This window comes from Pholcus phalangioides, unplaced genomic scaffold, assembly GCF_987345545.1.
Source record: "Pholcus phalangioides strain wild (caught in Gottingen) unplaced genomic scaffold, Ppha-v1.0 ptg000015l_1, whole genome shotgun sequence".
In the NCBI taxonomy this organism is placed as follows: domain Eukaryota; kingdom Metazoa; phylum Arthropoda; class Arachnida; order Araneae; family Pholcidae; genus Pholcus; species Pholcus phalangioides.
Genome location: NW_028301608.1, coordinates 75,863,134 through 75,882,468, shown reverse-complemented (window position 1 = coordinate 75,882,468; position 19,335 = coordinate 75,863,134). Strand labels below are relative to the sequence as shown.

The following is a 19,335-nucleotide window of genomic DNA, read 5'->3' as shown; positions in this document are numbered from 1 at the left end:
CATGGTGTCTTGAACTTTATCAATTTGTTTCGCCACATGCGTCGTGAATTTGAACTGATGGTCAATATGCAGTCCAAGATATTTCATGCATTTAGATATTTGCAGTCGAACACCATTGATTCTTATGCAGGAAAGCTTTTTCTTGGGGTGTGGCCATAGTAATTTAGTTTTAGTCACCTCCATGCTGAGACGATGATCTTCTAGCCATTTCGACAGTTCGTCAAACGCGGCATTCGCAGTGCTGCCAATGTCGTTGTGAGTTCTCGCCGAGATCACATAGACCAGATCATCGGCGAAAGCTTGGACATAGACATCCGGTCCCCAATTCTTTTTCAGCAGTGAGTCAAGCACGATAGACCATAGTCGTGGACCGCTGCATGAGCCTTGAGGACAGCCCATGGCCTGATGCTTTTCCGTGTCTCCTTCATCAGTTGGCCTCACAACCGTTCGATCTTTTAGCATGTTCTCCACTATACAAATGAGATTGTGATTAATCGGTAATTTTTCTTATAGTATTGATTATTATCTCGTGGCGGACCGAATCAAAAGCACTGCGAATGTCTATGGAAACTATGACCGTTACTTGACCTCGTCGATGTCTAGTCGTGATCTCTTCCATCAGTGATGCTACTGCTTTTTCTGCCCAGCTACCTGTACGAAATCCGAACTGTCTTGGGCTAAGCCAGTCTGCCTTCTCTAAATAGTAGGTGATCCTTTGCACCACCAATTTTTCTAGGACTTACCCATCGAAGAGAGTAAACAGATGGGGCGATACGACTGCAGCACCCCTGGATCCCTATCTTTCTTCAGGAGAACCAAGACCTTACCGCGTTTGAAACACTTTGGGAACACCGACAACTTTACTAAACTATTGAAGACATCTGTAATAACATGACCATGGGCTGCGACTAGGGTTTTCAAAAGAGGAATATTTATGTTATCGATACCCGGAGCTCGTTTATTGTTCAGTCTTCTGACTATTTGATTGATCTCCGTATAAGTGAATGGTGGATCCGTCATAATCATAGATGGCGTGTATGGAGTCAAATTTATAGTATCCGGGAGGTTCGGAAAAATTTCCTTCAATTGTGCTTGGGCCGCTTCCAGCATCGTGCCACCAGTATGTGGACCGTTGGACATCATTACCCGTGGTGGTAGGCGTTTCGTTTTGAACATAGATTTGTATGCTTGTCCAAATGGGCGACTTTCCTCTGTGCAGAAGGCAATCCAACTAGTCTTTTTTGCCTTATTTACGGCCTTAATATGCCCTGCTCTGAATTTTCTAAACTCCTTCCTCGCCTGTACTATTTCATCACCCTTGGCCTTAATGACAACGATGGGTGTCCGCCACGAAATCCCTTATCTCGTGGCAGATTAACGAGCTGCGAAAAACTTTGGTGGGATCTCAGCCTTAGGCTGGTATTACACTATAAAAGTTCTTTGTCAAAGGTAATTTATAAAATAAGTTTGACAAAAAAATTTGATAGTGTAATGGGCAACTTTGATAAAAAACGCTGTTTATCAAAGTTTCTCTTAACAAAGTCAGCCTCCTCATCCAATATTTGAAAAAAGATTGATGTTGATGCTTTCTTTGCTGCAGTTTCAATTTTTCAAGTTTATGTACTATGTACTTTGCGACTTGATAAAATAATTAAAAAATGAGTGGTAGGTATCAATTGGATATCCAAGTTTTCTTTTTCGTCTCGATGAACTGAATTAGTTCAAACGATCTGAACGGTATAAAAAAATATAAAAATGGTTTTAAATAAGCTAAAGAAAAAAATATTTTTTTTTTACTTCCATCACATACTGAAGTTAGTGGGAGCTACAAAGACTTTAATTCCCAATGTGAATATCAGATTTGAATTTCTCTAGCTCAATGAAAAAAACAGAAACAAACGCATTTGGATGCTTATCGGTTGTAACGAATTTAATTCCGTCCTAATGAACCTGCAATACAATAAAATAATGTTGAAAATATCGTTATAACGAATGGACATATTTATATCTATGGGATATAAGGGGTCATCTTCATGAGGGGGTTCGCATTTGCTGACTTTTAATGACAAGGTGGAGGGGGGGTGTTCAAATGATGATTGTGTGAGCAATAGAGGTAGGGAAATATGAAAATGGGTATATGTTGGGCTGGTATATATGAAATTTTAGTATATATATTTGTTTGGTAGATATATGAAGTGATAAATACTGTACTTTCGGAAATCATGTATGTAAATTGGAAGGCCTTTTATTCAGTGCCGTCTTACCACATGGACCCACCCGGACACGGCCCGGGGCCTCAAGAGAAAAGAGGCTTCACAAAAATGGAATGTGGTTGAATTTCCGAGAATTGACCACGTAGGGTCTCAGAAAAATCATTTGGCCCGGGGGCCCATGATGCTCTTAAGACGGCCCTGCTTATACTTCTGGTACTTTTGCAATCAGGTAGTGGGGCCCCAGAACATCACTCGGCCTGGGGGCCTGCCTTACGATGCTCTTAAGTTTTACAGACATGGGTTATAGTTAGGACGGGGCAGGGTCACGGAGTCCGCAAATTTTAGGGGGGCTGGGTAGTTTCCAAAGTTTCCTTTGGGAAGCCACACACTGGTGGATCGATTTTTGTTTCAATGGATCAAGTTCCATAAAATCAAAAGTTGTATTTCAAGAAAAAAGCCCGAATCTGAAGTACTACCGTACTATCCATCGCATTCACGAATGTGACGTGTCGTGCTATACTCTGCTCGTTCTAACTTGGGTCCTGATGTAAATAAAAGCACGTGTGCGATGCCCAAAATGATTGGTTGAAGAACATTTCACCTTCTCTTACTGTGCAACACCGCCAAAAATATAGTCCTTTGTCGTTTGCCCCTCATACCATAAAATACCTCATAATTGTTATTTTTTTACATATTTATTCCATATTATTTCAAAGTTATCTGGAAGACGGGAAAAAATATTTTATAAAGATCGGGGTCAAAGCGTTTTTGCTGCTATGTCTTCAGGCTGGGTGTTGACAGGATACGCCTTTTTCACTCAAACATTACCGTCCCCTTTTTAAACGGAAGTTTCATTTTATTATTATTATTCCTATTCGCAAACAGATTTGATATACACTTGTATACGCTTCTTCAAGAGGTCTTGCAAGAAAAAGAGTTTTCTTCTTTACAGTTTGATGACATAAATGAAATATGCGTGTCTATCTTGTTTGGCAGAGCCATTTGAAAATGCATTTTTTTGCCGCTGCTCTGGACTCCTATAAACAAAGTTTCTGTCATCAAGATTTTTTTTTCTCACCCACACGCTTTGATGTACACTGAACGTGGGGGGGGGGGTCGGTCACTTATTCTCACTTCTGCTTGAGCAGCTTGTTGGGAGGAAGTAATATTGGTTTCGTCGAAGGCGGCAAGCCGAAGAAGTCTGAGGATTATCACGTAGATGTGAAGGTAACGTTTTGAAACTCTGGTTCGAAAGAGTAATGCTCATTTTTGATTCAGTTAGCCTCATTATGGGAGACACTATAGATCCGGTGAGAAAGCCTGGCCTGGGGGCCCATTAAAGATCCCAGTCCAGGAGCTCCTGCTGCTGGATGTTGGGGTCATGGCTTGCAACCTACGCAAGGATAAAAAACCGAAATTGTCTTGACAAAAAACAGGATATCAACAACAGGTTGAAGAAAAGAAACGAAATAATGTGGATGACTCTCTCGTCAAATTGGAACTGCTACAGCCCGTAGATTATTATGAAATATTTAATTATACAGACTCGCAAGAAAAATAAAAAGCGGCAACACAACGGTAAGTTGCTTATAATTTGTTTCACGTTATAATTGGTAGCATATCCGGCCCAGGGAAATCATACCGCGTAAATTAGCTCAGAAATAAAATTGTGAAATTCTGAAGAAAAAAAAGTAATAAGAAAAAAATGAGGATTTTTTTTCTCACTATCTGCCGTAAAATAATAAACAACTCGCACAAACTTTTGTAACGACCATGGCCCCACATTCTGCCGCAAGACCCCCCCCCCCAGGCTGTGTTCGGGCTGGAGCCCTGTCATCCCAACTCTTGAGGAGTGTGCCATGATAACGACAGAATACGTTATCGAATTTTTTTTTGGGAGATATATACCTCTTTCTATTATAATTAGTGTTATCAACAGTTTTTATTTCAACAAAATTTGGAGAACAGTGAAAAAAAATTTTCCAGGAAAATTCTTCATAAATTAGAATCATGATTTACAATCTCGCGTTTGAGGAAAAAACGCACGTGTTCGGAACACGTGATGAAGGGGCGGGTAGAATTACAACCAATAGAGATAAAGGATGCGGAGTGATATCAAAAATTGGTACAGCGGTTTATTTACATCAGGACCGAACAGAGCGAACAGAGTATAGTCGCAACCGAGGGATTGGAACAGCTTCGGTATAGGGGACACGCCAAGTTGGCGACTTTTTTTCCGGCGATAAGTTGCCATCGTTGGCGCGCTCTGGTTTGTTGTTGTTCTGCTGGGTTGTCGTTGTTCCAGAATATTCGAAGAGTTCTACGAGGCAGTGGCGCTGGTGGTTGGTTTTCCGTGTTCCTAGCGTCCTAGCGCGTCTTTCAAACGGGTTTTACTGCCATTTTCAAACTGGTTTTCTCTTTTTTCCATTCTATTCTCTCTCTTTTTTTTCTTTTAAATGACGTCACCTTATAGCCGCGGCGTTTTGAAAAACCGTTGGGATAGTTCATATTTTCTCTTCCTTCCGTATATATGATGTAGTGTGTGTGTCGGATTAATTAATTGCCGGAATTTTTTTGGATATCTTTTCCCTCAGGTTGTACTTTTAATATTTTCCAATATTTATTCTTTTCTACATGCAGGATGCCCCTGCATCGTTATTATTTTATTCAAAAGAACCCGGATACCCGAAAAGAGAGTCCGGGTTTTAATTTATAAAACATAGAATATATTTATTTATACAACATGCAGGACCGTTGTTTATTTATAAGAACCCGGATTCCCGAAAAGAGAGTCCGGGTTTTAATTTATAATACATAGAATATATTTATTTATACAACATGCAGGACCGTTGTTTATTTATAAGAACCCGGATTCCCGAAAAGAAAGAGTCCGGGTTTTCATTTATAATTATTTTTTTATTATAATTACGCTTGTTGGTTTTAGCATTTTTATGCTCACTCAATTCAGCTCTTATTTATGTTTCCATTTCTCTTGTGTTTCATGATATTTTTCATATTGTTTTCTATGCTGGCGATTTTTTTTTTCGGCGCTCGTAATGTGTCTAACGGCCTTGGCGACTTCTGATGGGGTCGTCGGACATATTTGGCGCCGAAAAAAAAAGTCGCCGAAAATCGCCAACCTGTCCCCTGTACCGAAGCTGTTCCAAAGCGCCGAAGCAGCATAACAAAAAAATAATAATATATTTTATACATTATCACAATATAAACCGGAGAGCAAAAAATCCCCTGACCAACAATAGGGAGGAAGAAAAGAGTTTTCCCGCCATTCTCCGCTATCAGTAACTGAAAGTCCATAACAAAAAAAAATATATATGTAAGCATCATCATCAACCCCCTATGGGGCGAAAAAATCCCCACCAACGTCATCGAGGTAAACCCCCCCCCCCCAGGGGAAAAAAGGGGGAAGGAGTTTTCCCTCCATTTTGATATCAGCGCTGACTAACGAATCGATACACTTGTAAGTTGCGATGTAGTAGAATCTTTGAATTTTTTCAATATATATCATAAATTAAACTAGAAAGCGTTTGGCAATGTAAATACATTTTTTTCTTATAGTTTTAAATAAAATTTTCTGAGTTACAAACGAATGTTGTGTTTTTAATTTCCTTCTGCATCCAATTTCTGGTGTTCTATTAATACATCAGGTATACAGGTTTTGTATCGGGTTTTTGAAACAAGAGGGTCACAATGAGGCAAGTTTAAAAATGATTGGAGGGTAATAAAGCTTATAAGCAGTAGCGAAATTTTCTCCCCTTGAATCACGTGATATAGTCAGGCGATAGCCTGAAAGAAACAGTTTCAGGCGGATTTATGCAATCTCCAAAAATAAAAAAAATAATAATTCTTTGTTCAATTATTGAGTCAAATATTCGATATATTCGTTGACTGAATACTTTATTTCTTAAACATCAATCGTACAGCAAAATCTTTTTGCACATACTGACTCTTTCCTTTCTCCCAATGATGTGTGTTTTACGACATCTTTGTAGCATGTCTCTGCATGCATTGTTTCCCCCCTCCTTCCGACCAACAACAGGGAGGAAGGACAATGGGGGACGAGTGACGTCACTTCCGGTTCCAAAGTTTCCCCATACTACTACAGGTTTTCGATATTTTTTCGTGTTTATCTGGGTACAATTGCTAGAATTGATAAATTTGTTGATTTTTTTTCCGCAATTTTCATTTGTATCATATACAAATGGAACTTGCGCGTTGAAAGTACAAATGAAAAAAACGTGTAATTGAATATGTGTAAATACTTCAATAATATCTGAAACAATGGACGGTGAAATTCGATACCATTTCCACTGCAACAAATACTGCTTTTTTATGTTTATTATTATTTTTTTTTTATGGTGTGTTTTCTTTCTTCTCTTTTTCTCCTTCTCCAGCTTTGGGATAGAGTGGGAGCCATGTTCTGGTTTGGTGTTGGCCATTCAATGGGTGTTAGCAAACCAATCCACTGCTTCTGAAATTCCTTGTTCAGCCAACTGATAACAATTCATTACCTATGATGAGGAGCGCCATCCCGTTTAAACTACAAGTGTCATTAGCACTGCTTAAGTATGGCAATGTATTCATTAAATCTTCCACTGCACCAGAAATAATGATCTCGGTATCGCTGACCCCCGAGATTTCCTGCGCACATCACGGGCCCAATGAGTGTCTGGTTGAAGAGAATACGCCATACTTTCGTAGAAAAGCGTTGCTGAATGACGAATGGATTCGCTTGCCTCCAGTGATGGTCATTGTGATGGTTGATTGGACTATCTTGAGAAAAATTGACATTCATTAATCCAAATTACTCTTCTCAGAAACCCAGGGTCGTTCTCTACTTCTCTACTCGGATCAGTACCCAGTTGGAAAAGTCCAATCTTTGCAAATCTGATGGCAACAACGTTTGGTGATTTCTGATGCCATAGGGATACAAGTTGTTACGTCGCAGCAGACGCCATACTGATGCTCGTGGTACACTCAGTTCGGCCGCTCACTCTGACGCTTGCACGTGGATCCATAGCGAAATACGCAAGAATGTCTATCTTTTGATCATCTGCAACTTTTTGTCGTCGAGCTGTGCACCCGATAGGAAGAAGCGATCCGGTCATCTGCAGTCAACGAACGGTTTGTGAGACTCCCAGAAGGTGGCTACACATTTGGAAAGCGCCGGCGAAACTCTTTGGCAACTTCGGTTACGTTTCTTCCGGTTTCCGCGAATATCAATCATCTATTTCATAAAGCTCGTGATTGGTATATAAAGCCATTATAAGTCAACGTTGTTTAACGTTGTCGTTAATAGTCGAGGCCATTTTATATTTTTGCGGAAAGTTCTAGAAAAAAACCTCTCGAAAATTCATTAATATGCATGAAATTTCTAGATTTTTCCAGAAAGTTGTGTGAAATATATTAAACAAAAAAAAGAGTTATATATACATATCTTGAACACACTGAGACACGATCTCAGGGACTGCGAATTTGCAACGAGATGGGCTATTTACTTGATCGTTCGCTCATGAAGCGAGGGAAGCTATCATAAGGTTCATTAATTCTCAATATTACGATTCGACAGGAAAAGCAACTCTGGAATTTTCAGTTGGTGTGCTGCGGCACCCTAGGGTGAGAAAAAATCGGTAGAGGGAACACCGTAAGACACAGTGATATATTTTGGTTATTTGAGTTTTAATTTAAAATTCTAATTAGTATTTGAAAAAAAATTCGGTTTGCGTTATTTTAAGAATATACACCATTTTAGAAGTTATTGAAATTTTTGAATGATAGAATTCAGTAGCTCTAGAGAATTCGAAACGATAACAGTGAATACGGCGCAATTCATTTGTGCATTTTTTGAGCAAAATATCACCGATATGTTATCAATTAACGCAAGCAGTTAATGCACATCAATTAATGCAATCAAATCACCAGTAATCATCAAAACGAGCCGAGCAAAATCACACAGACAAAGAAATTGGTAGTTTCGTCAAAATTGTCATTGCTCCTTCGAAATGATTCAGAAAGGTGTCACGAGTCTTCCACTTCTCGAGAGTACCACGGAATTTGAGTAATCTTTGATTTAATTTCATAAAATGTGCTATTAACAAGAAAACTATGAACGTCGGCTTTGATATTTGAAGATCAAATTCGAAATATAATTTTGAAAAATTCTACATTTCCTTGAATTTGATCGCTGTCTGGGTATTGGATAATTCTCATCCCCCTTGAACGAAATTAATTTGATTAAAAGAGGGTAAAATTATCCAATGAAGTTATTTCACTTTTCGTAACAATATTCTTTTCACCCTGAACCTTAATTTTTATTTTCGCATTTTGTAAACTCCGCCCGGAATTATTGGCGATAAGTGCTTTAAAGTCGAAAATCTCGATGAATGTTGCATTTAAAAATGTGGAGTATTTTGCAAATGACTTCTCAGAGCAAAAACTACATTTCACTAATTAGAAGTTTTAGCAAACATGGCCTACATAAAAAGTTATTTTTTGTACGTATATAGTACCTTGAGAAATTTAAGACATTTTGAGTAACCGCACGTCATTTGGAAAAAAATTATAATTGAAAGTATGTTTCTCAAAAGTCAACGGTTGCAGAGATATCTGCTGCACAAACAATTTGGGACAGCCTGTACAGGCACCTCAACCTGCGAGCATACGGACAGAAGTATTGGAGAAATATTTTTTCAAACGAAACAGACCGCGACGAGCATTATAAACTTCTGAGAAATACGTCGTTATTATGAATATATGTTTTGAAATGATTCCAACTGAAAACATCATAGATTTTATACAGTCATTAATCAATACTTTCAGCTGGCATTATTTTGCATGTTAGCTAATTACTTACAGTATTTGGTATTCAATTAAATTATCCTTAACCTTGAGGGACAACAACTACTGTTTTTGGCATGATAATATCAACTGAATTAAGATATTAATGCAGTTATTATAAATGTGTTATACAAACAGAAGACGAGTAAGTATAGCCAATTTTTCAGGTAGTTTTCGGGCCATTAATATCTTAGTTTTAAGTGGGTTTCGTTTATATATCAATGCCTTTTTTTAATACCTGTTTTGAGCACTTTCAGCAATTTTTTTTTGCCTGCTTATTTTTATTATTTTACTACTCAAATTCCTGGGCTCTAGTGACAAGTAAACACGTCAGCTTAGAATTCTGATCCGAATCGAGTTATTTTCAAAATTCTTTCTATTCTGTGGGCACAAAAATTTAAGGGGACTGGGCTATTTTACCTAAAATTAAAACCATGTATAAATAAGTAGCAAAAACTAACGCGGATATCCACCCCCCCCCCCTTTCACAAGCATTTCGTCTTTCGCACAAAAGACGTGAGATTAATTTATGCCTTCTTGCACTGAGACCAGCTCAAAGGTTATAAAAGCACTAATCGGTGAGAGCAATCCGAATAATGGCCAGAGAGAACATTTTTGTAACTCTTCGGAATCAGTTGAAAACAATTGAGACAAATTAAAATGTTCACATCCCAAATTGAGAAGTTATGCAGAGATGGTGATTTTTGAAAAGAAAAATTCACTTTCCTCTTTGCAGGAATCAACCACCGTCCCTTCGCAGTCCGGGCCTGTGCGCTATCAATACGTTATAGAAGCAGTGGGAATCTTCTTTCACGGAGCGCGAATATATCTCTGCTGAACCATTATACGCGGACTCGTTCAACGTATATATTTATATACCAGCTATAATGCCCGGCGCTACCCGGGATTTCTTTAACGAGGCTTTTTGGATCACGTGATATCTCCCTCTTTCTTTGAGGGACATACAAACCGTGTTCAAGTTAACTAATATGGTGACAATATTCCTGCACGACTCATGAAAGAAACAAATCTAGATTAAAGAAACGTGGAAATATTTTTTTCCCCTTTTTTTAAGGGGCGCTGGGTATTTCGATTCCCCCCTTGAACTTATGGAATTTCTTCGATGTACTTTACGGGCCCATAATTAATTTTAAAACATTAAGTTCTCCGTATTGTCTTTTAATATTCAATATTCAACTACATGAATTTATGCAGTTGAATATTAAAAGACAATACGGAGAACTTAATTTTCATGCTTGAGAAGATATAAATAAATGGTTGAAATCAATGTTATTGCATGGATATCCAACTCAAAATTAGGTCTGGCTAATTACTTCATGTTTAATTTTCTGGGCTTCTTATACCTCTAAGCGAACTCAATATTTCAAAAATCGAGAATTAAATGCAATTTTTAAAATTACTGATGTGGCAGGAAACCCCACTAAATTTCCGCATTTATATAGTAAAATCGGTAATTTTAACACTGATTTCTATGGAGATCATCCTTTGCCTGACCCCCAAAGTGATGCTGATGATCATTCTGACGACTATTGAAAAAGTGGCAAACCATTATAAAGGCATAAACTATTGTGAATATACTGGCAGCATTATAAAGAAGTGACAAACCATTGTAAAGGCATATACACTAGCGTGGAACAAAAAAAATTTTGTATGACAAAAAAATTTTTTTTTTGAAATTGCCACTGTAGTAGAATTTAAAATATGCCTTTTTATGTGAAGGAAAGCCATTCCTAATTTTTTTCCCCAAAATTCAAACTTCTCTTGAGGTTCGTCATTGCCCCTAAAGTTTTACGCACGTGTGGAATTCTGTAACTTGACACCGCGGAGGAGGCTTTCCTATTCTCCTGAACACGTGATTCGTTAAGTGAACTGGATGTTTTCCCCTGTTTTCAGTATTCATCTGCAATCTTACCCCTTAACTAAGAGGGTGTATAGTAGTCAAAATGACGACCAGAAGCTTTTATTGTTGTGACATTTTAGGAAATCCTAAAGAGTTGGATTCTCGGGTCTTACCCACCTGTGGCGATGTTATGCTTTGTTATTTGCTGACTCAACGCAATATGAAAGCACAGCAATCAAGAAAAGATCCAGCTATTGCAGACATTCTTGTGCCAAAGATAGAAAATATTTGGAAAACTGCTTCAATTCCTACGGTTTCTCACCAACGGATATGCAAAATTTTCAGACATTTACTGTAAATACAAGAATCTTCAGAAAAATATGAAAGCAAGGAAAGCTTCTCAAACAGTCTTTCATTGCGAAGCACGGAAATTGTTCAACATTGCAGCATGCAAATATGATTTTGAAGGCTTCAAGTGTGACAAGTTGAGAAAGGTCCCAAATTTAGAGCGAGATTTCTTGCAAGATCAAAGAAGTACACGCAAGATGGCGATTGGTCGAGTAATCTCCTAACAACGAAGAAAGAAGAAATTGAAAAACAATGAACAAAGGAGTCATCTCAAGAAGAAACGGTAGGAACTAGTTCATCAACCACTGAAAACTCATCTATATCCAACGACTCTGAGGAAAGTGATCTATGAGCCAAAACACAGTTTGCCGTTTTGGGTTAGCATTTCCATCAACCAGTACCTGAAGCTGGTCCATCAATCAGTGCCGAAGCAAGTACTTCATTTGCTTTTGAAGTTCTACCATCATCCTCACAGATGAGAACTAAATTACCAACGGCCGTATTCACCAACACAGTTTAAACTGCAATCGCAGGTGAAAGGATTGAAGATCGAAACGGATTGGTTAAATTGAGGATTTTAACCAATCCGTGTCAATCGTTAATCCTTTAACCTTTATCGTATGGGACGGAACTGTTACCAATACTGGTTATAAAAAAATGGTGTTATCACAGATTAATAGAGAAAGAAATAGGCCATCCCTTGCAATGGCTTATTTGTCTTTTTCACTTTAATGAGTTACCTCTAAGGCATCTTGTGAAGCACCTAGATCAGTGATTCCCAACGTGGGCGTTAACGCTCCCTGGGGGGCGATGGAATGTACAGGGGAGTGGTAAAGGCTACGAATATAACATAGGATCCTGTGGGTTAGATTGCGTTGGGGGGCGATGAGAGAAAAAATTTCTGAAGAAGGGCGCGATGAAACATAAAAGGTTGGGAAACACTGACCTAGATGGATGTTCCATCAGTCCACACGGGCTTCAAGGTGATATCGGAAAAGGTTTGGAAAATTGTGAAAGATTACCTATTGCGAAATTTAAACCAATCTGTAATAACCTTCCGATAATGGACAGTGACAACAGTGATTTAAGTGCAGATCAGAGATATCTTGTGGAAATAGTACGGGTAAAGAACTGGGAATCAAGAGAATTTTAAAAATTAGAAATGTAGGATTATCAGAAGAGCAGAAATCCGTACATACCATGTTCCGAAATAAACTTTTCTGCTAAGCACTATTCGGAACTAATTGCATGGGATCAAGTGCGAGTGACTGGACCACCTTTTATAAAAAATCAGGCACCTGGACCCACAAAAATTATCTGAACCTGCTTTTCCATCTATACCGAATTTTCCTTTTCACACACAAGCAGTTGAACGGGGTGCGTACACCTCGTAACTGAAGCATCTCTTGCTGTATCAACAACCGCGAGTCGTGAAGGTTTCATTCAAGCCAGAATAAAATCAAGGAGTACTCTTCCATCGTTTGAATAAAAAGCAGGCTGTTTTGCAAAAAAATGAAATGTAAGAACAGTGTAATAACAGAGGAAGCAATAGAGGCATTCTCCTGACACCTATATCTTCAAACTATGTTTTTTTTTGTTTTTATAATTTATAACATATTATAGTTTTGTCCCCATCCCCAAAAAGGGGTTATTATATATATATAATGTTTAAAAAGATTTTTTATAATGTGCACTTCATTTTTTTATAATGGAACCTCAAGATATTAAAATATTTTCCTAGATTTTGGTATAACGTCTTAAAACCTTGAAAGGCATCTTTTGAATACTAAGGCAACATCGATTTCCAAAAAAAGTGAAAGAATACCCTTTTTCGTTCCACCCTAATATACACGTCTGAAACGCATTGCTAGGGAACCACTGTAACCAAAGTAAACGTTCGGAAAGTGATTGTTGAGGCCCAAAAACCATTGTTGCCCGACAGTTTTTTGCCCATTTGGAGCATTTGCCCTGCTCTGACGAAATTTTAAAGTAGATTATCATTCAAGTCGGGTCCCATTTGGTATATATGCAAAATTTGGTGACGATCGATCTAAAATTATAGATTTGTTTAGAGAACATACACACACACCCACACAGAATATCAATTTTATATATATAGATATATGCTGCATGCAACAAACACAAAAACCAACACAAACAATTGTCATCAAAGAATTCATGGTCTAACATGAAACGCAAACGTGTTAGCGCGTTTCGAAACGGCCGCTCCGCAAACATTAAAACGGAATTCCTGTTAAAATTTATCGGGAGAAAAAGAACACCATGCATGCAAATGTAACCTGGGGAACAGTATGCAAATCTGCGTCACAGTGAATAAAAGGTTCGGACGCCAGCCCTGTGAAGTTACTCCAGCGAGCAACCGTTCTAACAGTTGTAACCTACGGGATAATGGCGCACTTTAATAATACCGAGTCCGCGCCTTTTATTCAGTGACGCAGATTTGCATACGGTTTCTTCTTCTTCCCCATTTGCATGCAACGGAGCGGCCGTTTCGAAACGTGCTAGCGCGTTTGCGTTTCATTTCAGACCATGCATTCTTTGATAACAATTGCTTGTGTTGGTGTCTACTGACTACAGACTACGGTTCGGCTGTTGCGGTTGATCTTATCAGCAACCGTCGAATTTATACAAATACAAATACAAGGCCACAACAGGCAAAATGCCCAACGAGGTGGCTGATAAAAAGATGCCCATAAAAATATGGATGTCATATTTCAAAAATACAGCAACTTAATTAAAAATGCAATTAACAAAAATTGTAAACAATATATACACATGATAAAATATTATACAACGTCCATCAAGAATATACTTAAGGTTGTCTTATTCTAAGAATGGATAGCTTCTCGATTTACCCCAACATGTTTATCGTATTTCTTTTTAAACGTGTCAATTGTGTTACTTGTTACAAATTACTACCTCGGGGGGTAAGCTATTCCATTTATTAACAACCCTATTAGAGAAAAATTCCCTGCGACACCATAACCTTGCATTCTCCCTCACCAATCGATACTGGTGTCCCCTTCGCGTTGAACACACACTTTCTTTCTTTCAAACCGAGCACAACTTAGGTCTATCACCATGTATGAACGATTTACTACCTAGTGAGTTGTGCCGGAAGTGTAACTGTGTATACTTAACAGTCTGAGTGCGTATGCAGTGTTGTGTGTGATTTTTCAGTGCTGCCATCTATATATCAGAAGTGTAGTGAGTGATGTGTTATGATTGAATTACATTTGTACTGTTTGTAGGCTTGATGCTCTCTGTGGCAAGACTTTTTAAAGAGGAGATCGGCCCACATTCGCGCCTTGAAGTTGGGAACCAACTTCAGCCGACCACCACTGTGGCGACGGTGGGGTTCGAACACGGGACCTCACGACGCGAGTCCGTCACTATGACCACTCGACCACCACAGCGGCTGGAACACACTGCTGTTACCAACCGGGGTTTTTTATTTTTTAATGTCACGTGAAATTTCAGGATTGGCTAAATCATTTTCGCCAAGCTGAAGTTGGCTGCAGTTGGCATGCAAATTCGTGCTCGTAAGTTGCATTGCAGTAAAACCCCTCTTAACGAACACCCCTCAGATTCGGTCACCCCCCCCCCTCTTTTACGGCCAAATAATAATTTACAGTTGTATAATATATAAAAGTATGTATTTTTAAAACCCCTGATAAATGGTCATCCCTTCTTTCACGGACGAATTTTTTTTTTGTCCTGTCGGTGTCCGCAAAAGAGAGGTTTTACTGTATATACTAATAAAACTATTCAGGTAATTAAATTATTTAATTTTCTGTAAGAATATTTGCCGTTTGAAATTTATTCGGTCAAGTTAACCCATTTTTGAGCGCTCTTAAATTCGTGACCAAATCGCACAATTTGTTTTATATATAGTATTATGGCTGGTTATTTAAATAACATATTTTTGAAGTTTCAAAAAATTTTACATGAATTTAGCACATTTTTCTTTGTAATTAAAGTAAATTTCCAATTAATTAAATTTCTAATTAATGTAAATTAATCATAATTATAATTTTGGGAAACCCCATGTCACAAAAAAAAATTAAGGAAAAAATTATTTTCTCCTATTTAAAAAAAAAAAAAATTATTTCTGTTGATGGTCAGGAAAAAACAATTCAGATAGAAAATGGGAATGAAATTTCTAAGAATTTCATTTTAAAACTCTAAAAAATCAAATTTGTAGGCCCCGGGTAGCCAGGAAACGGACTATGCTGATGTATCAGGAGGGACGATTTCTTACGCAGGTTCGTTGCAACATCTCGTATATATTATTCCCAGACCTACTGTTCCGAGACAATTCGGTGTTAGCGAGGGATCGATCCCCACTCCCCCCCCCCTTTTGGACATGCTTTTGGCTTTAACACATGCTGGCTATTCGAATTTCTTTGCCTTTTTCACGTTATAATTTAATATTATAAAAAATCATATATATGTCACAGAGGATAGGCGAGAGTGGGTTGCCCATGGCAAGACCTTCTGTTTGGCGGTAAAACTTTCCAAACACTGAAAAATAATTGTATAAATTGTATAAATTATAATTTAATGTTCCTGACCACGAATTATTAAAAAATAGAAAACCCCTGTTACTAACAGCAGTGTGTGTTCCACGCGAAATTCTTCGGTTGCTGATAAGATCAACCGCAACAGCCGAACCGTAGTGTGTAGTTAGCCTAACTGTGGTATATGTGATTAAAATATAGGCCGAGAACTGACTGCGGTGCGGTTGCAGGCGGAAGGCATCATCTATAGTTTTATTCTGTCAAAGCACACAGATCCAACTTCAACCGCGGGCGGCGGTTTTTTCAACCGAGAAAATCCACATTTTTTTGGATGGTTAGAGTTACGGAAAGCTGCCATCATCTATTGGAAAGGTTTGAACACCCTGATGACGGTTCGGCTGGACTCGCGGTTGCTGTTTCCCATTGCCTATTAAGTGGTTTACAAGGAGGGTGATGGGATTTTCGATGCACTGGACAAAGAAATTGCTCTTCTTCTCAGGTTGCCATAAAAAATGAAAGGAAAAGACAAATTCGAGAAACTGAATGGTGAAGTTCCATTCGACAGAAACTAATTATTTATTTGGCGTCCTTGCACTAATAAAAATAAAAAAACTGATGAAGAAAAAATTAAATTTTTCTAACGAGAATGAATTATTTTTTTTGCTTTCCTACAAGAGCATACATTAAATCTCGGTTATAATGAAATTCATAAACTAACGTGATTACGCTAAAACCGAGATATATATTTTAAAATACCTGAATGAAATGCATTGGATCCCGATTATAACGTTTTAGCAAAAAACCAATTAGTTACCTCTTCCAAAAAAGTACAAATTACCAATCATTAGTAATAAATTCATAAAAAATTATGAGAAGTAAAAATAAATAGACATCAGAAGGAAGAAGTTTTTATATTTGCAAATTCCACACCACACAAATTTTTCAAACATTTATTAAAAGCAAGTGTGAACCGGGGAGGAAATATGTTCCCCGGTATATTTTGTATCGTATATGAATGTGCCTGTCTATCTGTTGTTTTCGCAATGAAAAAAAAAATCTAGACGAAACGTTGTATGCGGGTAATATCGAAGAGTGCACTAAGACAATTTTCACACCCACCGTTCTTTTCAAGCAGTTTTTGATTTACATACACACACAAAGCCGCAAGTAAGGAGAGCGGGTCCATTGTACTGGGTGCTGAACTAGAAGGGGATGCCGAATTACCCCTTTAACCACTCCTTCTAACCTTTCCCTACACGGGGACGCCAAAAACTTGCTAGTTCCAATTAAAAAAGTATCCAGCTGCGGCTCTGTATGTACCTTAAACCTTGCAACATACATACTGATGTATAGAGGCACAACGACATGCGTGGTCAGCCGGGGCAAGCACGCATTTTGGCGCCCCCCTTTAATATTGAAGGAGGAAAGGAGGGAGGAAGAAGGAATATTGAAAGGATAACATTTGCGCATCCCTCTGGCTTGGAGTTCGGGGCATTAGTCAGTGCCGTCTTAACGCATGGGCCCACCCGGGGGCCTCAAGAGAAGAGGGGCCTCACAAAAATGAGATCCGACTGAAATTTTCTAGGATTTACCAGGTAGGTCCTCCGAAAAACCACTTGACCCGGGGGCCCATGATACTCTTAAGACGGCCCTGGCATCATTCCCGCCTGCTCCTCCCTATTTGCGGCCCTGGTGTCGTATGTACAGGGTGTTAAACGAGCCGGGATAGCAAGTTCGGAGTGGCGGCAAATTTTAGTAATTCGTGGTCAGGAACATTAAATTATAACGCGAAAAGGCAGAGAAATTCGAATAGCCAGCATATGCTAAAGCAATAAATCTGTGTCTGCAAGCGGATTCAGTAAGAAGCATTTAAATGATTTCGTAAGAAAGGTACATTTTCTTTGTGTCATCGCACCATCTGGAAAAAACCATCTACTGATAACTGATCGGGAAAAATAATAAACGAAGAAGTTTTTCGTTACGACGGTTCTCTGTGTTCATCACAACGAATCCATTGATGGGTGTCTTAGTATTATTTTATTATACAGCGTTATATCATGATTGAATAGGTTAAAGTTTTCTGAATTAAAAGAAAATATCGCATATGGTCCATTGGTTGTCAATTTTTTTGTTAGCCAATGGCCCTTTGCACCATATCGGGGCCTTGGTGATGTTCGTTTCTCCCTCCTTACCCCCCCCCCCCATCTTTCCCCAGGACCTCTTCTACCCTCATCCAAGAGCGCGGCCATTTCTCCTTATTGAATTGAATTTAGTCAAAGCGAAATTTATTGCACAAATATATTAAAAAAAAAGAGTCGGTCGCTGGAACTCCCTGTGACAGGTTCGGATCCAAAAGGGGAGGGGGGAGTGGGGATCGATCCCTCGCTAACACCGAATTGTCTCGGAACAGTATGTCTCAGAATAATATATACGAGATGTTGCAACGAACCTGCGTAAGAAATCGTCCCTCCTGATACATCAGCATAGTCCGTTTCCTGGCTACCCGGGGCCTACAAATTTGATTTTTTAGAGTTTTAAAATGAAATTCTTAGAAATTTCATTCCCATTTTCTATCTGAATTGTTTTTTCCTGACCATCAACAGAAATAATTTTTTTTTTTTTTGAATAGGAGAAAATAATTTTTTCCTTAATTTTTTTTTTGTGACATGGGGTTTCCCAAAATTATAATTATGATTAATTTACATTAATTAGAAATTTAATTAATTGGAAATTTACTTTAATTACAAAGAAAAATGTGCTACAAGATATACAGAAGACTGGATGTTGTGAAGATATTTATTATTTGAGATGTTAATTTTTTTTTAAGGAAGGAAAAAACTCATCTCTGCCTCTACCGGGAGTCGAACCCGGGTCCCTCGATTGCCGGACGAGTGCTCTGACCACTAAGCTACAGAGGAGATAGAGATTTTCCTTCGCTAGAGCGTATATATGCCGAACGGAACCGTGCAATGGACGGTGAAACTGATCAGCTAATAGCTCATGGACGACGAGCCTCTTGTGGCTATTAGCTGATCGGTTTCACCGTCCATTGCACGGTTCCTTTCGGCATATATACGCTCTAGCGAAGGAAAACCTCTATCTCCTCTGTAGCTTAGTGGTCAGATCACTCGTCCGGCAATCGAGGGACCCGGGTTCGACTCCCGGTAGAGGCAGAGATGAGTTTTTTCCTTCCTAAAAAAAATTAACATCTCAATTAATAAATATCTTCACAACATCCAGTCTTCTGTATATCTTGTATTAACAAGTGAAGAGCGACATTCATGTCATATAAAAATGTGCTAAATTCATGTAAAATTTTTTGAAACTTCAAAAATATGTTATTTAAATAACCAGTCATAATATATATAAAACAAATTGTGCGATTTGGTCACGAATTTAAGAGCGCTCAAAAATGGGTTAACCATAACTGCCGAACCGTAGTTTGCAGTTAGCCTAATATCCTCAATATCCTCATCGCACTTTCAGACCCAGGTAACACAAACGGGGAAGGCAGGGC

General features: G+C 38.4%; 1 protein-coding gene across 2 annotated transcripts in view; it reads left to right on the top strand.

Annotated features, from left to right (window-relative positions):
* The window catches only part of LOC149076700 (uncharacterized), a 77,585-nt gene that overhangs the window by 55,634 nt on the left and 2,616 nt on the right, over window positions 1–19,335 (top strand). The gene's annotated exons all lie outside the window — the stretch shown is intronic.